This window comes from Festucalex cinctus, chromosome 2 (genome assembly GCF_051991245.1).
Source record: "Festucalex cinctus isolate MCC-2025b chromosome 2, RoL_Fcin_1.0, whole genome shotgun sequence".
Lineage (NCBI taxonomy): Eukaryota > Metazoa > Chordata > Actinopteri > Syngnathiformes > Syngnathidae > Festucalex > Festucalex cinctus.
In genome coordinates, this window is record NC_135412.1 from 3834776 (window position 1) to 3849386 (window position 14611).

Below are 14611 nucleotides of genomic sequence, written 5' to 3' on the forward strand. Positions count from 1 at the left end.
CGCAACGCATTTCACATACAATAAAGATAACGGAGTTTCAAATATGAGGAGAATATTTAGTTAGATTAGTCTGTTTATGAAAAAAACTGAGTTACCTCTGCCGTTAGTTTAAACGCTGTGATTCCCAACACTGTCTATTACTAATGTTTCTAGTAGTAATAATAATAATTTAAAAAATGGTGACTGAAATGAAAGAGGTAAAAAGAGGCTGCAGAATCAATTAGTTCTGCAAAGCATAAGTTCAGCTCACAATCGCACATACACCTGCCGTCAACCACCCCTCCCCACCCCCGCAGAGGGCCACCCGCAGACCATGTGCCATGACAAAAGACCCCCCCCACTCGCCTCAACATTCCCTCCACCCACTGTGTTTCTTGAAAGTACAGACTTCATCAGTGCCCCCCCACGGGGATCATCTATCCACACACTAAGGCACACTGCAGGCTCTTTTCTTTTTCTTCTAATGCTAATTAGTGCTCAGCCTGCCTGCCCAATTATTACCAGCCATGCACTAATTAGGACTTGTTTAAAGTGCTTGTCAATTAGTCTTTAACATCGTTGTCTGCCTGAGCGGGTTGCACCAGTTACCAGTTCAGAGATTCTTGCATGAGTAACATGTTCTAATATGTCTGCTGTATGTTCCGTGTGCAGCACTAGCTCAATGCAAGCGCAACAAAGGAGTGAATCGCTCCTTCAGTTTTTGTGCATGACAGTGAGCTAAACATGGCCTTGAGACAAGCGTGTGATTGGGCCCGCCCTATAATCGATTCGTTGTGTCCATATCAGGCACAAACATCAATGTGCTACTTGTTCAGCTCTAACAGAATCTGCATTTGTGGGCAATAGGAATGGGAAAAAAAAAGTGGATTATCCAGCGCTAATCTTTTTGCAAACCAGGCAGCTCAAATGTCGACACAATATACACTCACTATATATATTTAGCTTCCTTTCTTCAGCAGGTTGCGCTTCTTGACACTGTGTGAAAGTGACAGAATTGGAAGATGGAGAAATGTGGTCCAGACAAAGACGGTGAAACAGATTCAAATAGACAAAAAAACAATGAGAAGTGGAGTCTTCTTAAAATGCTAAAAATGCCCGAAATCGCTATACTGAAGCACAGTTAGTTAGTTAGGTAACTAGTGAACTAGGTATGCAGGTATTTATTTTGTTTTCCAAAACCAGGATGGGCATGAACAGGATCAATAAAGTCAAGTCTAAGTCTAAGTAATTGAAATGCCATTAAAACCCAGGGGACCCACGTGCTTAATGCTTATATCATACAATACTAACTTCTATTAATGCTATTATCTCACTATATCGTTAATATTCTATTTTAATCTTTTGTACACATATAATTGCTTAGTGGTCAAAAAGCAGTATAAAATAAATACACTTTAAAAAATATTACTCACTTAGGGGGCGTGGTGACCGTGCAGTACAGAAAGAAAATTAAGTCATAACAGAAGAAAAAGGAAGCCAAGTACAAATGTACGCCGTGCACACAGTAATTTCCAGGGCACATTATGCTCTAAACAACTCATTACCTTTTCACAGTTTATTAGCAGTCTATTGGTGGAAAGCAGGGCTGGACTGGCCATCTGGCATACAGGACAGATTCTCGGTGGGCCGGCCTCTTATGGGGCCGATGCAGTGCTTTTTAATCATTATTTTCCTACATTTTATCCCAACCAGTCCAGGGGGTCCCCCGCCTACTGCCCAGAGCCAGCTGAGATAGGCTCCAGCATCCCCCACGACCCTTGTGACGAATAAGCGGTCAAGAAAATGGATGGACGGATGTATTAAGTTTAAAGCCAAAAATATACAATAAACTATAATCCTGAAACACTTTACGACCATTTCAGATTTAACATTACCCTAATAATACCTTACGGATTATTTAATGTAAAAAATAAAATTAAAATAAAAAGTGGTGTGTGTATATAACATGTTTCATTGAAACTTTTTTTTTTCTCTTTTTTTATATATATATCTGTACATCGCAAATAAGTCTTTATCTTCAGATTTGCACGTAATGTACTTTAGCACCTGCTGTAAGCATCTAAATATTTGTTACTAGCAGGTTAGCTTTTAACTTAAACTATTGCGAGTAGCAATCCGGACATTTATGTGCATCATTTTGGGAATGACATGACATCTTGCGCCCCATTAAAAGTTTGTGCTGTCGCTGCACATTTTTTAAAACATGAAAAGAGGAGTGGGTCCTTAAATCCATGCTTTCATCCTTACACCATATTTCCTTCCTTCCTTGTTTCCTCCCTTTCTACACGTTCTATCCTTTTACAGCATCGACTTCCTCCGACTGCATCCCTCCCATTGCCTTTCTTTCTTGCAGAACCTCTAAAAGGCTGACATGCAAATGGGCCTTATTAAATCCTATTAAGCCGTCTGTCACCAGCCAAGCCAAGTGGGAAGCGGGCAGAGGGAGGAGGGTGGGGATTGTAGTTATGATTGGAGAACGCAGCGCTATAAAGTAAAAAAAAAAAAAAAAGTGACATGGGGTAGCTGGAAAACGATTCTTCTTTCAACTGTCAATGGCCGTGTCCACGTCAACATGTATTTGTAGGCTGTCAAGCTCAATGAAAAGAAACAAGTTGCACTATGACATTGAAACACACTGCTATTCGAGCACATCTGGAAAAAGGAAACGTGTCGACTGGTTGGAAAGTGTCGTTACTTGGCGTATAATGCACATGCCAGAAACAGCCGCTGATGCAAAGAAATCTAAAGAAATCATTTGTTTTTTCGCTTTTATTTTGCTTTGCAGGGCGGCACAGTGGTAACTGGTTAGCACGTCCGCCTCTCAGTACTGAGGACGCAAGATCGAGTCTGGGGTCCGGGTGGAGTTTGCATGTTCTCCCCGTGCCTGCGTGGGCATTCTCCGGGTAGTCCGGTCTCCTCCCACGTTCCAAAAGCATGCATGGCAGGTTAATTGGGCACTCCGAATTGTCCCTCGGTGTGCTTGTGAGTTTGAGTGTGAGTGGTTGTTCGTCTCTGTGTGCCCTGCGATTGGCTGGCAACCAGTTAAGGGTGTCCCCCCCGCCTACTGCACGGTGCCAGCTGGGATAGGCTCCAGCACCCCTGGGACCCTTATGAGGAGCAAGCGGTTAAGAAAATGGATGTATAATTATCATGCTTGACAGAATAAAACTATTCAATTCAAATACATTTTGGTTGATGAATAGCCATATACGATATGTGACCATAAGGGGCCCCAATTTTCTTGCCCAGGACAAGTCTTAATGGGCACTTGGATGGAGTTTTATATCCTTTTGTATTTTCATAGACTTTGCGCATGTTGAATTGGGAGTAACAGGGCGGTTGCATCATTGTGGGATGGATTGTAGCTTCTCCCAGCCAATCATACCGGCATCATATTTCCATTCAAATCAGGTTGGTTGTCATTGATTGTCATACCAAAGTGACTTGCTGGGCTCCGAGAGATGAGATTGACATGCGCATCAGCTGATGATGTAGTCGGCCAATTGGAGACTGCCTTGCCCCCGATCGTGCAACTATATGTGACCTCCCCCTGCCCAAATTGGGACCCTCGGTCAGGGGTGCTATTAAAATATTTTTCAGATGATAATGATAAGAATTCATTCAAAACAATCAAATAAATGCTTCTATCCATCTTTCATTCTTTCTTTGCGTCTTCAGCCTCATCTGCTACTCAAGGAACTCGAAAATCTAAGGGGGGGTCACGAAAATCTGGGATACAAGTATTCAGGAGTAAATCCCCATTTTCCCACCACTACAGAATTATCAGATACAGACTCCAGCTGTGGTTTTCTCAGTGGAGTCATATTTTTCATGTATTGTACTTACACTTAGGATGAGGCAGAGGTCGACTCAGCCTGTGGTGACTTCAACTCCTGCTCTGACTGTATCTGAGCGAGAGTCTCAGTGTCTTCAACAATCTCCACCTGAAGAAATGGCAACATTTGTTGTTTTTTTTAAATAAATCGCTACCACTCAACAACAACAACAACAAAAACATGTCATGAAATGCATTTGGAATTGATTTTCTATCACAAAATAACAAGCATCGAATGAAAGAAGATGCAATAACAAATATAAATTTGTACTCAAACATGTCAGCATAGAAGTGTGGAAGCACACATTAGCTGTTCAGGTAATATTGCCGAATGTCGTTATGGGTGCTGGGGGCCCCATAGCGGCAAGCCACAAGTTATTTCGCCCCTTCTCTTCATCCTCCGTCACTTGTACTCTTTCGCTTTGATTTCCTTTTTCAGTGATGAGACTGAGAGGATGACGGATGCCTTTTTTCTTGCCTGTCAATTATCCTCGTCTGTCTCTCTGTCCACCTTAATTGGCGTTCAGGAGACGCACGCGACCATCCCAGTGGGCTCGGCCGGGACAATGGCGGCCCATATTGCTGACCGGCCTGCGACTCAGCCCAAATTGGATTGGAAATCTTCCATCTTCTCTTTAGCATAACAAAGGTTGTTAGACAAAGATGCCGTTTTAATGGAGAAAATCAATCTCACAGAGGAAGCGGTGGCATTGTCTCCCATCAGCTGTGCAGGTGTGTCTCTCCCACAGCGGCCTTAATCGGAGGTGGCAGGGGAGACATCGGTATACCCAACCGCTATATCTCGATCCCTGCGGGAAAGGTTGGCAGTCGGTGGGGAAGGGGGAATCCTAACAGAAGTGGGATCAGCAGCCAGATCAAAGCTGGACCCTCTAACTTTGACCTGAACGCCCGCGTCCCCCACCTGCACTGACCAGCTAAGAGTATAAAGCAGCTCTGTAGTTTCACACGATGTAACTTGAGAAAGTAGTCAGTTTCCTCCTCGCTCCAGAAGTGTGGTTCTTTGGTGTGAGCGTCATGTTTGTTTATACTTATATACTTGTATAACAGGTACAAACAGTGGCGTTCTCTCTATAGAGACAAAATAATGTGAAAACGCCATGGAGAAATGACTGTATTCGAGCGAGGCTCCTTTAGCGAGTGCACTCTAAAAATGGATTGAAAACTACCAATTTAGCAGGTTAAGCTCATATGACTTGATTAAGCAATAGATTGGTTAGACATTGACCATGCCGGGTGGTTACGGGCATACCAATTTTATTGGTTGGCCAAATAACCAATGAAATTGCTTACAATAGAAAGTATGTCTAGATAGATCACTTGGGAATATGTTTAATGTATCAATTACTGTATTCTAAATGTATTTAATAATCATTATATGATTACAAAATATGATAACATAAAAATAGTGTTTAAAAATTGAAATGTGTTTCTAGATAGATCACTATAGGTATGACTAGCTCTGTAGCCTAGTGGTAGAGTGTCCTCCCTAAGACTGGGAGGTTGTGGGTTCAATCCTTACCCGCGTCATAACAAAGACTATAAATATTAGGGGTGTGAATTGCCTAGTACCTGACGATTCGATTCGTATCACGATTCACAGGTCACGATTCGATTCGATACCGATTAATCCCGATACGAATTTATAAGTCGATTATTGCGATTTTTTTCATTCAAATTTAGAAAATACTAATCAGTAAGCTTGTAGAGTGTAAGATTTATATGAAAATGTATTATTTATTTATCTGAAATTTCAGTCTTATAGAGGTTGTAATCTGTTTCATGTTTGAACAGCATTAAAATAAAATATTATGGCTTAATGTTCCGTTCATATAACATTCTTCCATGCTCAAGGTGTGAATCCTAAAAAAAAAAAAAAAAAAAATAAAAAATAAAATAAAAATAAAAATAAAAAAAATAAAATCGATTCTGCCGATTATTGAATCGATTCGAGAATCGCGCGATGTAGTATCGCGATATATCGCCGAATCGATTTTTTTTTAACACCCCTAATAAATATGGGTTGGAATTGAGAGCTTAGATCAAAAAATGATTCCCAAATGCAGCCACTGCTTCTCACCACTCACTCAGTGGATGGGTCAAATGCAGACAACATATTTGGCCTCACTTAGGTGGGTGTGACAATCAGTGGCACTTTTTCAGATTAACCAATCTCGTGGTCAGAATGACCAATTTGTATTGGTTGGCCCAATCACCAATATATATTAGTTGAAAAGACGTACCATGCTAGAGTGGTTGTTTTAACCAAAGGATTATTATTTTTTTTAATAATGCGCCATTCAATCGAGGTATGCACAAGAATTCGTGTTTTGAAAGTAACCCAGTGGTCTTATTCGGGTTTTCAAAAACCCGAATAAGCTGCGCATATTCGGGTTACTGCAGGTTTTTACATGGCCTTACAAAACCCGAATATTGCCAATATTTTGGTTTTAAAAGAGTTATTGCCTGCATGTAAATGTCGACACAGACAGATCTGAGCTGAGATTCAAACCCAAAGCCTTCTTGTTATGAGGCAGCAGTAATTAACTCTGTTCCACAAACCCGCGTGCCTATGCTGCATTCAAGTGCCATGTGATGGCCGCATGATTATTTAGTAAAAAAATGTGAGCGGGTATTTGTATGTATGGCAGTACAGTGAAGCAAAACTCCTTCATTTCTGTGTATTCCGATAAGGTGAGTGCTTGTGTTTATCTGCGCACTCGCAGCCCCATGCACATTACCATGAGAATGGCATCAGCCCTTGGATAATCCTCCAAGTCTGTTGTAATAAACGTCTTCATTCACACATTCATGAGACAACATTTTGTCGGCAGCCGGTGCAGTACATCACCAAGGTGTAGCATTTTGCCTATGACCAAGCACGTGTTATCTGGATTGTTCTTGCTCAAGATGGCCTTGTTCATTTTTAATTGCAAACACGCATTTACATGAATGTACGGATCAGTAGGACAGCAATTTGAGCAGTGATGCTCCGCTTGAGTTTTTTTATGTCTCAGGCTCCCATCTTTTTTTTTTTTTGCCTCCCGTTTCCAGGTCTCCCTTGGGAATCACCCCACCCTAGGGTGTCCACACAAAGCAGTCTATTAAAAAGCCTTTATCGAGTTTATTCACTCAGCGCGCTTCTGCAGAGATGAGGGATAGGTGCAGGGTAAAGGTTAGAATGTGCGTGCAGTGTTTATCCAAGGAAAGACTGGCCTTGCTGGCTTAGGAAAAATCAGCATTTCAAGAGCCACATGCGGCAAATGTACCATAGGCCAATGTAATGATGCGTATACTTAGGCTACAGTAAATTCACTTATAATGCTAATGCCTATAATACGGCGTGTCATGTAATTTATTGTCCTAACTTGTGTAAATAAATGTCGACCTCCTGCAGGGGCAGCTTGTCAAAGCAAATACATTGCTTGCTTCTTCGGTGCAAGCATGATAATAAAAGTATCGCCTCAGTATGCTCCAAGGCCAACCCTCTGATTGTTTTAGAACTGAAAATTACAAGACGACACCATTCCTCAGAACTGAGTGATTCCGTTTTTTCCCTCTACTTGTGGTTTTAAAAAAAAAAAAAAAAGGCAGTCTTGCTTTTTTAGAGAAAAAAAAAGTGCTTCTTAAAGCCACAATGGTGGCATTTTGTATACAGATTTTGTACATTTGTGGTTTGCCTTTTGTTTCTCCAAAATTAATCATGTAAATGATCATTCTTCAGGACGGATGATTCTATCATTTTTGTACAAGCACAGGAAACTGAGCTAAGGAAATCACCACCTGTGTCAGAGTTTTCCAAAAAGTCTGTCTTCAGTGACCTTTAAAGCAGTGTGTGTACGACAGGTTTCAAGCATTTCAATGTGCAAGCAGTATTTCAGTCAAGATATTTGAAACACGCAGTTGGCCTTTAGCTTTGGCAGTTAGCTCTCTGCACCGTTGGCCTTTTGAAGAAGATGAAGGGAATTGTGAGGAAGGATCCCAAGATGGCCAACCTCTTCAACACCTTTGATGCTGAAATAGCGGCAGGAGATCAGAGACATGGCAAAAAAAAAAAAAAAAAAAAAAAAAGGGAGCCACAGCCTATGACAATGATATGGGAAGAGGAGATCCCATGCGGAAAGTAATGAAGATGCTCAATTGATGGGAACAGTGGGAGTATGTTGTTGTTGACTGCTGTTAAACAGGATGCTTACAACACATGGAGGAAAATGCAAAAGGACTTCTTGATCCTTCCGTCATTGAAGTCACTTTTTAACGAAGAAGCTTTCCCCCCAGATTTTAACATCAGTCAAGAATCAGATGAAAATTGTTGAATCCACTATCAAACTAAAAATAAATAGATTAATTGATCCAACTATGATGTTGTCACCACTTTTAACAGTTGTGAGAGGTCTTATTTTATATGTCTAGGTTTCATAGTCTGTCCATCCTATTCCTGTCCTGTTCAGTGTTGTGGAGAGCTGCAGCCAATCCCAGCTTACTCTGAGCAAAAGACAAAATGATCAGGAAATATACATCTTTTCATTCCATTTCCCAAAGTGGGAAGGCCTAGATTACAGCTCAGCAAAGGCCAGAGTGTAAAAAGAAAAAAAAAGAAAAACCAAGCAGCAAAAAGACAATAAAATCATTTTCATTTATGGAATCAGCACTTCATCACCAAGCCGCTGAATTGCACTTGCACAATTGGTGGGAGATTTGATGACTTCTCCAGTGACGTCCCGTGTGACACTAAATATACACAGCACACGTTCTCTCTCGTCGACATGCACTGCATACACATTACTTGGCTTGGAACGAGAGATGGATCAGCAAACATTGAGACATGACAGAGTAAACAATGCGCCGGTAACCAGATGGCTGAACACGCAGACACACTCACACATACGCACGCACACACACATCCATCATGTTCTGTATGTCCATACTGATCCTATGTGTCATGTGACAAGTAGGTGGTGGTGTCTAACGAAAAATAAATACTAATTAAATGAATTAATAATGCCAAAAGTTGGTTTATCTGTTTCCCACAACGTGACCAATTTGTATTCCAGTATATTCCAAAACGGACTATTCGTCTAATGGTTGTGTCACTTGTGGCGGTGAAGCTTCAGCACCATGGCCAGCGACTGCCACACCGTTGCCAAAGTACTTTTGACATCATTTCTGATCTTTTCTTTCGACGCAAGTACTCTCCAAGTGCCCACTGCACAGAACTGTGATCTTCCTAGCCAACTTTACATCATCCGGCTGTGGCGGTCTACTTGCAGTTTCTTGTAAAAGTACTTCGTGCGATTCAACCTCCAGCATCGACTTCAGCAATTCGGTTTCTGCTTTCGCCATGTTAAGGACTGTGCGGCAATTTTGAAGGGAATGAGAGGAGATGTTTTGGTTGAAGGTGAATCAAGTGGGCTGTGTTCACGCCCACAAGAGTGCAAAACACACGTACAGTAATTGACTACGCTACGCTGCGTGTGTCGGCGCAAAAAAAAAAAAAAAGATTTGCACCGTGGCAAAGATTTGGACCGTGTTAAGGTTACACAATGTTAGTTACACTAGATCATCCATTTTCTTGACCGCTTATTCCTCACGAGGGTCGCGGGGGGTGCTGGAGCCTATCTCAGCTGGCTTTAGGCAGTAGGCAGGCAGGGTACACCCTGGACTGGCTGCCAGCCAATCGCTGGGCAATAATATATCATATAATATGAATTAATGTTTTCTAAATATTGTTTTACTGGTCATTATTGAAGTTTTCTGCACACATATTGTGACGTCTTGGTATGTGCAACCTAACCATAATAGGTGTCACATGAGCATGACAACAAATCACTCACATGACTCTCTCTGCTCATCAGCTGTATGCTTCTTTGTTGTCTGAGCACTCACTAATTAATATGATTAAAAAAAAAATGCTATTTAATTGGAGGGAGCCGTGATTGGCACATGAGCCAGGTAAAGATTAGCGGGCTGTTTGCCACAATATTTTCCTCCTCACTTCCTGTCTGTCTTTTTTTGACAGCTAGAATAGTGGCTGTTGGATGCTTTGTATTCAGCCACATTTCCATCAAGTGGTACAGTTTAGTTTATGGATTTACAAATTTGGAACCGTTTCAATGGATGGGTGACAAAAAGCATTATGGCCCAGATCAATTGTTTTGGTAACTTGTACTAAACCAAACTACAGTTAAGTGGTAATGTGGTAACAGTTTAGCAACAATGTAAACAGATCAATTGAGGAAAAATAGGGCCTTACACATTTCTGACAGTGTTCTCTGCACAGTGAACCATTGATGGAGCAAGAAAGTCAGTCAAATAGCCGCCAGCTTTGCCTCAAGCGTCTATGTAATAGTATAATAGCAGCAAGATCCTGTGATCTCCTCATCCTGAGCTAATCCCAGCTCTATCTGGATCCCAACAAACAGCCTGCGGGGGACTCACTTCTGTTGTTCTGCGCCCCCTAATCCCCCACTCCATCATTCTCACATGCCGCTTGTGTCTGACAAGATCAACATCGCTGCACATGTGTGCGCTTATTGAGAGAAGCGCATTCACCACATCCCGGAGATCTATTTTAACAGCATCTGACTGGACACAACTAACCTGTCCAGAGAGATGCTGCGCCTCCACAATGATGTCCCCCTGGCACGAGCTGCTGGCGCAAGTGGCAAGCGGGGAAGAAAGAGGAGGAGGCTTGGCGAGCAGACGAGCGAGGATATGAAAAGAGATTAGCGCTTAAGAGGAGACAGGAGAGAGTGGCGAAAAAGAACAGGAGAGATGATAGGAGATGCTGGTGAGGATGGAGATGAATCGCAATGAAAGGAGGAAGATTACACAAACAAGTCATTGCTGCATGGTCAAATGTGCAACAAGTTGTCAGATCACGGGGGCGTACTTAATAGATGGCGAGGAGAGGAGGGATCAGCAGCCTTTAAAACTGTAATGACAGGCCAGAGAATGATAAGAGACTCACTGGAGAGGCGACTGTAGCCGCACTCCTCGGCCTGCTAACAACTGTAATTATCCAAACTCCACTCCAGCTACTATTGATCTTCCCCTTGCCCTCTCGCTCATTGACGGGGTAGCACTGGGGTGCTTCCCTCTCAGGATGAGAGTTGTTCACATCTGCTGCCTCCGCACATGGAGAGCAACGACGAGCACCCGCACAAATACGTGATGCCTGCAAAACACAAACACGGGGCAGAAGTGACACTCCCCTTGCCGTGTGCGTCAAGTAGGAGCGTGTGTACTTGAAATTTGCGTCAAACTCTCTCGTTTGGAGAGTGTGGCAGCAATATTGCGAGTTTGGATATTATTCCACACAAGATAGAATCTATTCAAGGTTGATATATAAATTATAGTTATTACAGCTTCACATGCATCCTCGTCATAAGTGTCTATAAGTTACATGAGAGAGTTCCTCAATACGGGGGAGCTGTCAAGAGATTCTTGGCCCCATAAAAAGAAATCTTATTGATTCCCGCGCAGCCGGCCAAAAGGCCAGTGGAAAGTTTTGATACTGTTTTACACAAAATTATCTATTCTAATATTTTTTACAATTTCCATAATTGTGAACAACAATTGACAAATGCACACTAGGAATATTATCTCGTCCTATTGGAAAGCAGTGGGGGATAGTCTCAAACTAAATATAAAACATCAGATTTCAGAGATAGCTGTCTTACGGTTGGGCTAGAGCTGTCAAAATTAATTGATTAATTGACAAGTAATCAATTATCAAATTAATCGACAACGATTTTAATAAAAAGAGTAATGGTTTGGAGCAGTTTTTAAAATGTAAAATTGTCCAAATCATCTGATTTACAAACTTGCCTTGATGGACCTTACTTTATGCACTGGAACAGAGTTCTACCCAAACTTGTCCCATAAACTCAGAACCGTGAGTTGCCTCCTGGATCATAATCTCCTGAATAAACTCCTGAATGATTCATACATTGACTGAATGTATCAATTGAAATGCTTTTTCAGAAGACTTTAGTCCCACTTGGAGACGTTGGAGAAGCCCTCTTCGAACACACACTAAAATAATTTGTATGGCTAACACCAGACTGCTTGCTTGCTTTGTGGTTAGAATGTTTCTCTCACTATTTCTGAGAAGCTTTGCGTTTGGGATTCATAACTGGACCCCGCCTTCCTGTATAGTGTTTACATCAGAGGTGGCCAAGTCCAGCCCATTTTGCATGTCTCCCTCCTCCAACACAGATGAATCCAATGATCAGCTCATCAGTGAGCTTTGCAGAAGCCTAATAACGATCCTAATCAAGAATCAGGTGTGTTGATGGAAATCAACATGTAAAACAGGCAGCATAGGGGCTCTCGAGGACCGGACTTGGGCTTCCTTGGTTGACATGTTCTCCATATGTTCGCATGGATTTTATCCAAAGTTAACCAGCAACAAGTCCAATGTGTGCACTGCCTCTCTCAGTCAACCTGGATAGGCTGTGAGACCTAATGAGGACAAACGGGATAGAAAATGCATGGGTGGATGGATGACTATGGCACTTTTTGAGGGGGCATTGATCAAGCCTTGCACAAAGGCCCCTCGACAGTGATCAGGAAGCAGACTAGCATCCCACCCATATCTAGTCACTGCTTTTTTTTCGTTTCTTTTTTTGTCCACAGAGGGTCTCAAACTCCAGTTTCAAAGCCCAAGTCCTTAGATATGAACTACTGCCACTCCTTAACTTCTTATGGTGCTCTTTTTTTTTTAACCTCTCCTCTTTGAAATGATTCTTATTTGGCTATTTGATCTTTTCAACATCCTCAACTCATGTTGACAATAAAGTGACTTACTTTGCTTCTACTTGCTTGACCTCCGTGCCGAATAAACAATGCAAAGAGAACAAAACGCTAATAACAATTATTAGTCTGTGAAAGATGGACAGTTTTACGGTGACAAAGAGCAGAGGAAGACTCGGGTGAAATTGAAAATGTCAGCGCTTTAAGTGTGGACGCTAATCAGACGAGCTGTCATTATAACAGCAAGGTTAATAGCTGCTGGCAGAATCACATTCAGCCATGATAACATCCAAGGCCTCGCTCTCTCTCTCTCTCTCACACATACGCACGCACACACACAGGGTAAATATATGATTGTGTAGTCTAGCACTGACAGAGGATTGATGAGGGATCTCCAACAGTCACGCATCTCCTGTAGTCGTACATGCAGCGTCCATAGTGCCATTGAGTAGGGGGGAGGATTTACAAGTCACTCCAGTGGGCCTCCATACGCAGACCAAAGGCCTCTTTTGTTCCTCCATCACCTGTTCCAGATTTATGACACCCAATTACAAGCAAGTGTGCTAACAGCATTCCCCATTAGCCTATCAAATGCTTTAGTTCTTGTTCCCTCAATGGGTTATCTGGCCTTTCAGCATGGCCAGAGCCAATTTACGCCTCCCCCAAGACCATGTGAACAAAGACCTCCCTGGCTCTGCTTTTTGTTTTGTTGCAATGCTCCCCAAGACAGGTAATTAAAAGGGAAAGAGTTTGTGGTTAATTTGTGAGATAATTATCTAAATTAAACTGCTTTCTCCTCACATGGCGGCACAGGGTATGTGAAGGGAGGGCTCGATCTATCTCGCTCTCTCACTTGCCTGACGAGGGTGGTCACAAGGTATTGCGGTGCCACCGAAACAAAACCGCTAATGACACCTTCTCCTTTTATTTTCTACGCTTTGTTTTTCCTGCTCTTTTGTTTTAGAAGTCTGATAATTAAATGAAGATTGAGAATGGGGCAGTTTACTTACAGGGCCTTTGTCTCATCTGGGTTGTCTGGTAAAGCCAAAAAGAATACCAATACCGCGGATGAGCAATGAAAGCAGAAAAATTATGTCCTTCATGGTGGAATTTGACCAATATATTTTCGACAGCACTTTGGTGTAAAACGACATCACCAGGAAGCGGTCGATACATGGCTGTTGGTAAGCACAAACAGCCGAGAAAATAACATATAGATGGACATGAGGTATTGACAATTTGCACGTGTCGTCACTTCCGCCATGGGAACGCCCCCTCCTGAAGTATGGACGGCAAAAGAACCACTTGCCTGGATTGTAACAATTGAATCGTGTACAGCGTGAAGTCCTTTGTCTAGTCGATTCAATTATAAAATGGTCATATCTTGCTGTGCGGTCGGTTGTACAAACAGACAAGGGAGTAAACCAAATGTTGCTTTTTTACCGAATACCTACTAATGAGGACAAAAGACTTCGATGGATAGCGTCAATCAACAGAAAGGACTGACAGCCCATATAGTATTCACGGATTTCCAGAGAGCATTTTTTTTTACGAGGTTAGTAGCTCAATGTTCATACATTTTACTAGTAAATGTACACTTAATACATACACTCTAACAAAGATTGTAACAGGGGTGTCGAATTACATGTTTCAAATCACATTAACGATCGTTAATGTGAACGTGGCCACGTGGTTAGCGTCCACTCCAACTGCACACACATACACAAAAAAAGCAATAAAAGTGTACCCCAACAACTATGAAAGACGTAAGACAACCAGATATGACAGACAGGTCATATGGTGGTAAAGGAAGGATAGCTAGTTGAAACTGGGTAATGTCAGTGTCAGTCGCGTAGGACAATGTTTTGAGGGGGAGGAAGAAAAAAAACAAAAAAACATTTACCTGTAGGCCGGCTCCTTTCCTCGTCTTTTTCAGCCCTCTACACGAAAGTCATCTCTTCAATTGAACATTAGTATTGTTCTTCGACGTTTATACCGGTG

The 14611-nt window shown here is 42.0% G+C and overlaps 1 protein-coding gene across 5 annotated transcripts in view; it reads right to left on the reverse strand.

The window, feature by feature from the left end:
- The window catches only part of LOC144013431 (transcription factor Sox-1b-like), a 76792-nt gene that overhangs the window by 55463 nt on the left and 6718 nt on the right, over positions 1-14611 (reverse strand). For 3 of the 5 annotated variants that reach the window (XR_013282243.1, XR_013282245.1, XM_077512296.1), the window contains exon 2: positions 3847-3944. The gene's annotated coding sequence lies outside the window, so the exon portion shown is untranslated. Of the gene's footprint in view, positions 1-3846; positions 3945-14513; positions 14526-14611 lie in introns of those variants that run through there. The other 2 variants (XM_077512297.1, XM_077512300.1) reach the window with 2 other exon arrangements.